This window comes from Anomaloglossus baeobatrachus, chromosome 2, assembly GCF_048569485.1.
Source record: "Anomaloglossus baeobatrachus isolate aAnoBae1 chromosome 2, aAnoBae1.hap1, whole genome shotgun sequence".
In the NCBI taxonomy this organism is placed as follows: Eukaryota; Metazoa; Chordata; class Amphibia; order Anura; family Aromobatidae; genus Anomaloglossus; species Anomaloglossus baeobatrachus.
Genome location: NC_134354.1, coordinates 726425118 through 726436320, shown reverse-complemented (window position 1 = coordinate 726436320; position 11203 = coordinate 726425118). Strand labels below are relative to the sequence as shown.

At 43.6% G+C, this 11203-nt stretch overlaps 1 protein-coding gene across 3 annotated transcripts in view; it reads left to right on the top strand.

The window, feature by feature from the left end:
* The first annotated feature begins 8490 nt into the window (after positions 1-8490).
* MTUS2 (microtubule associated scaffold protein 2) overlaps positions 8491-11203 on the top strand; it is a 927516-nt gene continuing 924803 nt past the window's right edge. For 2 of the 3 annotated variants that reach the window (XM_075337362.1, XM_075337360.1), the window contains exon 1: positions 8556-8803. The gene's annotated coding sequence lies outside the window, so the exon portion shown is untranslated. Of the gene's footprint in view, positions 8511-8555; positions 8804-11203 lie in introns of those variants that run through there. The other variant, XM_075337361.1, reaches the window with a different exon arrangement.

Genomic DNA, 11203 nt, shown 5'->3' with positions numbered 1-11203 from the left:
GAGCGGTATGATGGTTGGACTTTCCCATCTTGTGTGTACTTGCGTATAATTTTTTGTACAGATGAACTTCAGCTATCTGGATATTGTACAGAAGGATGAACCAGACTTGTGCAAGCCCACAATTCTCTTCCTGATATCTTCGCTGATTTCTTTTGACTTTCCAATGATACTAAACAAAGAAGCAGTGTGTTTCAATTGTGCATTAAAATACATCCGCAGGTGTGTCTCTAATTAAAACAGATATTGCCAATAAACCTATCAGAAGCTTTTAAAAACATGACATCATCATATACGCTGTCCCATATTGTTAAAAGGCATAGTACACTTAGTGTATGTACATTTTTGACTTTGCAGAAAGTAATAAAAATGCCTTAAAACATTCTCTCTCTCATTATTCTGGCATTTGGCAAATATAAATAACTAGCTGTAGTAACTGTCTCTTTGTCTCTCTCCCAGTCTGTCTGTGTCTGTCTCTTTCTGTCTGTGTGTTTGTCTCTGTGTGTGTGTCTGTGGCTCTGTCTGTCTCTTTCCCTGTCTGTCTGTGTGTCTGTCTCTATCTATGTGTGTCTATGTCTCTATCCATGTCTGTCTGTCTGTCTGTGTCTCTCTCTCTGTCGGTCTGTGTCTGTCTTTCTGTCTGTCTCTGTATCAGTCTCCCTGTCTGTCTCTCTATCTCTCTATCTCTGTGTCTGTCTGTCTCTCTCTATCTTTGTGTCTGTCTGTGTCTGTCTATCTCTTTCCCCGTCTGTTTCATTGCAGATCTGTTTCGTTACATGTCTGTCTCGTTCCAGTTCTGTCTCTTTCCCCTTCTTTCTCATTCCCCCTCTGTCTCTTTCCCTGTCTATCTCTTTCCCTGTCTGTCTGCCTCTGTCTGTCTCTTTGGCGGGTTTTGCACACTACGACATCGCAGGTGCGATGTCGGTGGGGTCAAATCGAAACTGACGCACATCCGGCGTCGCAATCGATATCGTAGTGTGCAAATCTTTTTTGATATGATTAACGAGCGCAAAAGCATCGTTATCGTATCATCGGTGTAGGGTCCGACATTTCCATAATGCCGGTGCAGCGACAGGTACGATGTAGTTCCTCTTTCCTGCGGCAGCACACATCGCTGTGTGTGAAGCCGTAGGAGCGAGGAACATCTCCTACCTGCGTCCCGGCTGCAATGCGGAAGGAAGAAGGTGGGCGGGATGTTTACATCCTGCTCATCTCTGCCCCTCCCCTGCTATTGGCTGCCTGCCGTGTGACATCGCTGTGACGCCGCACGACCCGCCCCCTTAGGAAGGAGGCGGATCGCCGGCCAGAGCGACGTCGCAGGACAGGTAAGTGCATGTGAAGCTGGCATAGCGATAATGTTCGCTACGCCAGCAATCACAACATATCGCTGCTGCAACGGGGGCGGGGACTATCGCGCTCGACATCGCAGCATCGGCTTGCGATGTCGCAGAGTGCAAAGTACCCCTTTGACTGTCTTTCTCTCTCTGTCTCTTTGTCTCTGTCTCTTTCCCTGTCTGCCTCTTAGGCGGGCTTTGCACGTTGCGACATCGCAAGCCGATACTGCGATGTCGCACGCGATAGTCCCCGCCCCTGTCGCAGCTACGATATCTTGTGATAGCTTGCGTAGCGATAATTATCGCTACGCCAGCTTCACATACACTCACCTGCCCTGCGACCGTCGCTCTGGCCGGCGACCCGCCTCCTTCCTAAGGGGGCAGGTCGTGCGGCGTCACAGCGACGTCACACGGCAGGCGGCCAGTAGAAGCGGAGGGGCAGAGATGAGCAGGATGTAAACATCCCGCCCACCTCCTTCCTTCCGTATAGCCGCCGGCGGCAGGTAAGGAGATGTTCCTCGCTCCTGCGGCTTTACACTCAGCAATGTGTGCTGCCGCAGGAACAAGGAACAGCATCGTACCTGTCGCGGCAGCGTAATTATGAAAAAGTCGGAGCCTGCACCGATGATACAATAATGCCGCTTTTGCGCTCGTTAATCGTATCTAGGATTTACACACAACGATGTCGAAAGTGACGCCGGATGTGCGTCACTTTCGATTTGACCCCACCGACATCGCACGTTCGATGTTGCAACGTGCAAAGCCGCCCTTACTCTCTCTGTGCCTATGTCTGTCTGTCTCTTTCTGTCTCTCTCTATCGTTTCCCCACTGACATCTTATTACCTCACACATAAGCTTCTTATACTAACAATTTCTTTTGTTCCTATAGCAACCACTCAGCTGCTATTAATAAGCTATAGCTCCTATCTCCATTGACGTTTTTGGAGAGTAATTGTAAAGTGCAGGGTTAATTTTTCCTGTCAAAACATAGTCTATGACATTCCCTGAATCAAATGGGGCGTCTGTGCAAAATATCGTGATTGTAAATGCGACGGTGCGAATTCCCTTAACGGACACACACACACACACACACACACTCAGCTTTATATATTAGATTTTGGTTCCTAATTGACCTAAAACGGGAAAGGTTTATTCTTTCATGTCAGATGTGTCTTATTTAGATAGTGGATGTAAGCTTCTGGTTTCATATATATATATATACATATATATATATATACTGTGTGTATATATATATACATATATATATATATATATATATATATATATATATATATATATATATATATATATTTTTATACATTGCCTACAAGTAGTCTTCAACCCCCTGCAGATTTAGCAGGTTTGATAAGATGCAAATAAGTTAGAGCCTGCAAACTTCAAACAAGAGCAGGATTTATTAACAGATGCATAAATCTTACAAACCAACAAGTTATGTTGCTCAGTTGAATTTTAATAAATTTTCAACATAAAAGTGTGGGTCAATTATTATTCAACCCCTAGGTTTAATATTTTGTGGAATAACCCTTGTTTGCAATTACAGCTAATAATCGTCTTTTATAAGACCTGATCAGGCCGGCACAGGTCTCTGGAGTTATCTTGGCCCACTCCTCCATGCAGATCTTCTCCAAGTTATCTAGGTTCTTTGGGTGTCTCATGTGGACTTTAATCTTGAGCTCCTTCCACAAGTTTTCAATTGGGTTAAGGTCAGGAGACTGACTAGGCCACTGCAACACCTTGATTTTTTCCCTCTTGAACCAGGCCTTGGTTTTCTTGGCTGTGTGCTTTGGGTCGTTGTCTTGTTGGAAGATGAAATGATGACCCATCTTAAGATCCTTGATGGAGGAGCGGAGGTTCTTGGCCAAAATCTCCAGGTAGGCCGTGCTATCCATCTACCCATGGATGCGGACCAGATGGCCAGGCCCCTTGGCTGAGAAACAGCCCCACAGCATGATGCTGCCACCACCATGCTTGACTGTAGGGATGGTATTCTTGGGGTCGTATGCAGTACCATCCTGTCTCCAAACGTCACGTGTGTGGTTGGCACCAAAGATCTCGATCTTGGTCTCATCAGACCAGAGAACCTTGAACCAGTCTGTCTCAGAGTCCTCCAAGTGATCATGAGCAAACTGTAGACAAGCCTTGACATGACGCTTTGAAAGTAAAGGTACCTTACGGGCTCGTCTGGAACGGAGACCATTGCAGTGGAGTACGTTACTTATGGTATTGACTGAAACCAATGTCCCCACTGCCATGAGATCTTCCCGGAGCTCCTTCCTTGTTGTCCTTGGGTTAGCCTTGACTCTTCGGACAATCCTGGCCTCGGCACGGGTGGAAACTTCAAAGGCTGTCCAGGCCGTGGAAGGCTAACAGTAGTTCCATAAGCCTTCCACTTCCGGATGATGCTCCCAACAGTGAAGACAGGTAGGCCCAACTCCTTGGAAAGGGTTTTGTACCCCTTGCCAGCCTTGTGACCCTCCACGATCTTGTCTCTGATGGCCTTGGAATGCTCCTTTGTCTTTCCCATGTTGACCAAGTATGAGTGCTGTTCACAAGTTTGGGGAGGGTCTTAATTAGTCAGAAAAGGCTGGAAAAAGAGATAATTAATCCAAACATGTGAAGCTCATTGTTCTTTGTGCCTGAAATACTTCTTAATACTTTAGGGGAACCAACCAGAATTCTTGTGGTTTGAGAGGTTGAATAATAAATGACCCTCTGAATAAACTTTTCACAATTTAAAAAAAAAAAAGAAAAAAAGAAATAACATTCTTTTTTGCTGCAGTGCATTTCACACTTCCAGGCTGATCTACAGTCCAAATGTCACAATGGCAAGTTAATTCCGAATGTGTAAACCTGCTAAATCTGCAGGGGGTTGAATACTACTTGTAGGCACTGTATATATATATATATATATATATATATATATATATATATATATGTATATATATATATATATATATAATATATAAAGCTGAATGTGTGTATGTGTGTATGTATGTATGTATGTCCGGGATTGGCATCTGCACTGTCGCAGCTACAGCCACAAAATTTTGCACACTCACACTTCTGGACCCCGAGAGCGTCATAGGCTATGTTTTGAGGGGAAATTTTAACCCCGCACTTTACAGTTATTCGCCAAAAAACCTGCCTCCATTAAAGCGAATGGAGCTGGGAGCCACAGTGCAGCCAGAACTTCAGAAGAATGCGCAGCCACGCCCTTATATGGAATGTTGGCGTGTCACAATGCAGCCAGGGAAAGACAGATGTGACGCCCTGGACCCCAGGGGTCACAGGTTATTACACTCACCGCACACCCCCCACACTAGAAAGGTACCACCAGTCAACCACAAAGACCTGATTGCCTTCCTCAGAGTCAGACAGGCACACCAGGTGGGGGAGTCAGGCGTAAAGACACGCCCCCCGAGGAGTCTGCTGGCCTGAGGCAGGAACACAGTGCAGTGCACAAAAGAGTTCAGTTCAGTACAGTGGAGTGGAGAGCAGTGGAGTACGGTTCTGCGCGGGGCCTGGGTTGGAACCTAGGACCCCAGATCAGTCAGGCAGGCAGATGGCAGTGGCCGCCTGCAGGAGACGGGAATACGACCGGTGGAACCGTGAGGGACCGGGACAGGGTAGTGGCCCGCCGGAACGGAACCGGGGAACCAACAGGATACCGGAGCACCAGGCAGGGTACTCAGACCCCGAACTAGGCTATACGCCACCACCATAGTCGAATTAACTGATTGCGGTCTGGACCTCAGGGGTCCATTTCCAAAAAAGTCACGATTGATGGCAACAGCCCAACCCGTCCGGATAGTAGCCACCGCCTGAGGCCAGAGATCCAAGGGCCAGCGCCTGCGGGCAAAATGGGCTCCTACGATACATACACGCTGGGGAGCGGACTACCAGTGTCCAGGCATAGTGGTCACACTACAAACACAGGTGCAGGAGAAAGGCGGACATTGCCAACCCGACTAGGAAGCTGCAGCCGGCTGCGGGCCCCGTCCATCCTTCCGTTTGGTTTACCAGTGACTCTGTGTGGTTTAATCGTGAGTACACCATTGCCATCCGGCATCGCACCGCAACCCTGCGCCCTGCACCTCGGCCCTCGTACAACCGGGCCCCGGGACCAACATCGCCCCTACCCACGTAGGGGTCAACACCTAGCTGCGTCACTACACCGCTCCCGGGAGTCCCCGTACCTTCACTTGAGATTATTATCATGCTGAAAGACCCATCCACGTTTCATCTTCAATGCCCTTGCTGATGGAAGTAGGTTTCCACTCAAAATCTCAGGATACATGGCCCCATTCAATCTTTCATGTACATGGATCATTCGTCATGGTCCCTTTGCAGAGAAACAACCCCAAAGCATAATGTTGCCAACCTCATGCTTCACAGTAGGTATGGTGTTCTTTGGATACAACCCAACATTCTGTCTTCTCCAAACATGACGAGTTGTGTTTGTGCCAAACAGTTCTACTTTGGTTTCATCAGATCATATGACATTCTCCAAATTCTCTTCTGGATAATCCAAATGCTCTCTAGCAAACTTCTGTCAGTCCCTGGCAGCGTAGAGTGTTACTGATGGTAGCCTTTATTATGGTGGGACCAGCTCTATGCAGGTCATTCACTAGGTCCCCCTGTGTGTTTCTGGGATTTTTGCTCACCATTCTCGTGATCATTTTGACCCCACGGGGGTGAGGTTTCAATGGAGCCTCAGATCGAGGGAGATTATCAGTGGTCTTGTATATCTTTCATTTTCTTATTATTGCTCCCACAGTTGATTTCATCACACCAAGCTGCTTACCTATTGCAGATTCAGTCTTCCCAGCCTGGTGCAGGGCTAAAATTTTGTTTCTGGTGTCCTTCGACAGCTACAGTCATATGAAAAAGTTTGGGCACCCCTATTAATGTTAACCTTTTTTCTTTATAACAATTTGGGTTTTTACAACAGCTATTTCAGTTTCATATATCTAATAACTGATGGACTCAGTAATATTTCTGGATTGAAATGAGGTTTATTGTACTAACAGAAAATGTGCAATCCGCATTTAAACAAAATTTGACTGGTGCAAAAGTATGGGCACTTCAACATAAAAGTGACATTAATATTTTGTAGATCCTCCTTTTGCAAAAATAACAGCCTCTAGTCGCTTCCTATAGCTTTTAATGAGTTCCTGGATCCTGGATGAAGGTATATTTGACCATTCCTGTTTACAAAACAATTCCAGTTCGGTTAAGTTTGATGGTCGCCGAGCATGGAAGCCCCACAGATTTTCAATGATATTCAGGTCTGGGGACTGGGATGGCCATTCCAGAACATTGTAATTGCTCCTCTGCATGAATGCCTGAGTAGATTTGGAGCGGTGTTTTGGATCATTGTCTTGCTGAAATATCCATCCCCTGCGTAACTTCAACTTCGTCACTGATTCTTGCACATTATTGTCAAGAATCTGCTGATACTGAGTTGAATCCATGCGACCCTCAACTTTAACAAGATTCCCGGTGCCGGCATTGGCCACACAGCCCCAAAGCATGATGGAACCTCCACCAAATTTTACTGTGGGTAGCAAGTGCTTTTCTTGGAATGCCGTGTTTTTTTGCCTCCATGCATAACGCCTTTATGTATGACCAAACAACTCAATCTTTGTTTCATCAGTCCACAGGACCTTCTTCCAAAATGTAACTGGCTTGTCCAAATGTGCTTTTGCATACCTCAGGCGACTCTGTTTGTGGCGTGCTTGCAGAAACAGCTTCTTTCGCATCACTCTCCCATACAGCTTCTCCTTGTGCAAAGTGCGCTGTATTGCTGACCGATGCACAGTGACACCATCTGCAGCAAGATGAAGCTGCAGGTCTTTGGAGGTGGTCTGTGGATTGTCCTTGACTGTTCTCACCATTCTTCTTCTCTGCATTTCTGATATTTTTCTTGGCCTGCCACTTCTGGGCTTAACAAGAACTGTACCTGTGTTCTTCCATTTCCTTACTATGTTCCTCACAGTGGAAACTGACAGTTTAAATCTCTGAGACAACTTTTTATATCCTTCCCCTGAACAACTATGTTGAATTATCTTTGTTTTCAGATCATTTGAGAGTTGTTTTGAGGAGCCCGTGATGCCACTCTTCATAGGAGATTCAAATAGGAGAACAACTTGCAAGTGGCCACCTTAAATACCTTTTCTCATGATTGGATACACCTGCCTATGAAGTTCAAAGCTCAATGAGGTTACAAAACCAATTTAGGGATTTAGTAAGTCAGTAAAAAGTAGTTAGGAGTGTTCAAATCAAAAAATTGATAAGGGTGCCCATACTTTTGCACCGGTCAAATTTTATTTAAATGCGGATTGCACATTTTCTGTTAGTACAGTAAACCTCATTTCAATCCAGAAATATTACTCAGTCCATCAGTTATTAGATATATGAAACTGAAATCACTGTTGCAAAACCCCAATTTGTTATAAAAAAAAAAGTTTAACATTAATAGGGGTGCCCAAACTTTTTCATATGACTGTATTTGGGGCATTAGTTCTAGCTCTCATTTTGTCCTCTTAGCATGGTAGCACACCCTCAGGGACGTGTTTACATGATAAGGGGCCGACTAGCCAAGAGAAGTAACACCCTTCCAACTAGTCGCTGCACTCATTAGCATATCATAAAGGATCTGAACGGTCAGGCAGGGATTAGCAATATGCATCCAGAACTGCTTGTGGTTCTGGGTGCATATTGCATCTAACAGGTTCCCTTTAAAATAATTTATTCTGCGTCTATCTTTCAGTTGAGTTTATTTTCACATCATTTGACTACACCAGCATGTACTGGGATTCTCAGGTGAAGCGTTATCAAGAAGGAAGTAGTAAAAAAAAATATAAAATAGCAGTTAGGTAGAGTAGTGGGGAATTTTTAATTCAAGTATATAGGAAATAGTTTAGATTATGGCACTAAACAGAGATTTACAATGATAATGACTTTGCCTTCGGACTATATAAGTATATAATGATGATTAAATAAGCTGACTGTCCTCAGCACTAACTCCTTTCTGCTCAGATGCAATACTGCGGATGTCCAGCAGAGGGAGCTGTGGTACATTAAACCTATTAGCACTGTGCACTAGGCTGATGCAGCCACTGGATGTTGCAAGCTTCCAGGGATGAGCATTATCTGGTATGTTGCAGCTGCTTCTCCCTCCATCCTTTGGGCAGGGAAATCTTCACACAGCTTATTATGAGCATGCAAGGAACTCAGTGCTGGCAGAGCAGGCGCTCCCGATTGTGAGCAGGGTCTGTGCTGCTTGAAGGCATCTTCATCCCAGCCTCCAGGTCTTCTGCTTTGGTTCTTTGTCTGTGAATGGAAGGTGACGCCTCCAGGTTAGGTAGATCCAGTCTCTTGTGCCATCACCCACAGGGCGAGCATTGCAGGAGTGTGTGGAAGGATGCGTGGGAGAAGCCCCAGCTAAGGTGAGCTGATAAAGTACTCCAGGCTGCGCACTGCTGAGCTGTGCTGTGCTCACTGCCCATCACATTCATCTGAACCAGTGTCTGCAAAGTTAGGAAGTTGCATGTTCTCTCTACAGCACCAATTGTATGCATCCACCAGTCTCATCATGTGCACATCTCTAATAATGGCTGCTCTTATGCTCCATCTATGGAAAGCTCACATCAAAGTTTCCTGACTTGGGGGATGAATGTCCAAACCCAAGACATGAAGATTGCTACTTGTTTCTTCCTCCCAGGCTCCCCTGTTGTTTGCAGGAGCTGATGATGTGTCACATTGTAGCAGTGTGGGCTTCTGTTTGTTTTGTCTCTTTGTGTTTTGTTTGTGGTGCATTGATTAACCCTTCAGGGTAGAAATTCTGTGGATCAAGCTTTGTTGGTGACAAGATTGTGGAGTCTCCTGATGTCACAGAAGCAATACAGGTCTGATATGTAATGGAAGGAGTAGAGGCAGTGTAAGGTCTGAGTAATCAGATAGCATTTATCTGGAGTGTTCATAGCTGGAAGTGTCCTGAAGTGTGCTAGTAAGAAAGTGAGTATGTGAGAATGGTGAGACATGGTGGAAGTCAGACAGAGAGGTAAACAGAAGAAGGGATAGATAGAGAGAGAGAGATAGAAGGATAGATGGAAGGATAGATAGATAGATAGAAGAATAGATGGATAGAAGAATATATAATGATAGAAAGAGAGGGGAAGATAGATAAATAGAGAAATATAAGAAAAGATAGAGATAGAGATAGCTAAATAGAAGAATAGATAGATATTAGATAGATGGAAGGATAGATAGTTGGCTGAATAGATAGATAGAAGGATAGATATATAGATAGATAAAAGGGATGTATATATAGCTAGATAGATAGAGAGAAGGATGAATAGATAGAAGGATAGATAGATAGAGAGAGATAGAAGGATGGACAGATAGATAGATAGATAGATAGATAAGATAGATAGATAAATAGAGGGATGGATAGATAGAAGGATAGATAGATAGGACAGACAGATAGATAGATAATGGATAGATAGATAAATGATAGATAGATAGATAGAGGGATAGATATATAGATAAATAGAGATAGATGAATAGAGAGATAGATATAAGGATGAATAGATAGAGAGATACTGTAGAGAGATAGAATGTTATAGAGATATATATGCAATAAATTAGATCTGTTGGTAGATTATTAATATATCGACATTGAATTTATAGGTTAATATTATTTATTGAATAGTCAGGTCCTAAATATATAGAAAATATATTATATGAATAGATAGATAGAGAAAACAGATAGGATAGATAGATAGATAGTTGGATAGATAGATGGATAGATAGATAGATATAGATAGATAGATAGATAGATAGATGGATAGATAGATGGATAGATAGATGATAGATAGATAGATAGATAGAGGGATAGATAGATAGATAGAGAGAGAGATAGATAGATAGATGGATAGATAGATAGAGGGATAGATAGATAGATGGATAGATAGATAGATAGATAGCTAGATGGATAGATAGAGGGAAAGATGGATAGATAGATAGATAGATAGATAGATAGATAGATAGATAGATAGATAGATAGATAGAGGGATAGATAGATAGATAGAGGGATAGATAGATAGATGGATAGATAGATAGATAGATAGCTAGATGGATAGATAGAGGGAAAGATGGATAGATAGATAGAGGGATAGATAGATAGAGGGATAGATAGATAGATAGAGGGAAAGATGGATAGATAGATAGATAGATAGATATAGATAGATAGATGGATAGATAGATAGATATAGAGAGATAGATGGATAGATAGATAGAGAGAGATAGATAGACACAGAAAGAGAGATATTGGATACATTTTATCTATGGAAAAAAGATACATGTGAGGCAGACAGATGGACAGAGAGCAGATCTGTATCTTTGTCACCTCTTCATTGTTATTATTGCCTTTCTATTTGCTAGTTGTGACTTGGACACTGTATAATATTGAATGCACAGGACTCCATCGTACTATGGGGAATGTTGTGAAAAGTCTTTCCAGTATTACCAGAGTTGACATTTATTTCATAAGTGACCACTAGGACGTCTCGCAGCCGCAGACTGAGGAAGCTTTTAGTGAACATTGAAGTCATTTTGAGTTATTTTGGTTGTAAATTACTTGTAATTTACTTAGAGGGATCCATGGAGGAGAGTCCCCGGAATCACAATGTATGGCCTACCCTCAGTATAAGTGCTGCATGTCTGCGTGCTGGGTGGGCTTTGCTGAAGCCTGCACTGATTACAAGGAAGGGGGTCCCTTGTCCCCTGTTTGAAAGGAGCAGCATTGGAGAAAGACTATTGCCACTCTGCCATATTAAAATTAAAGG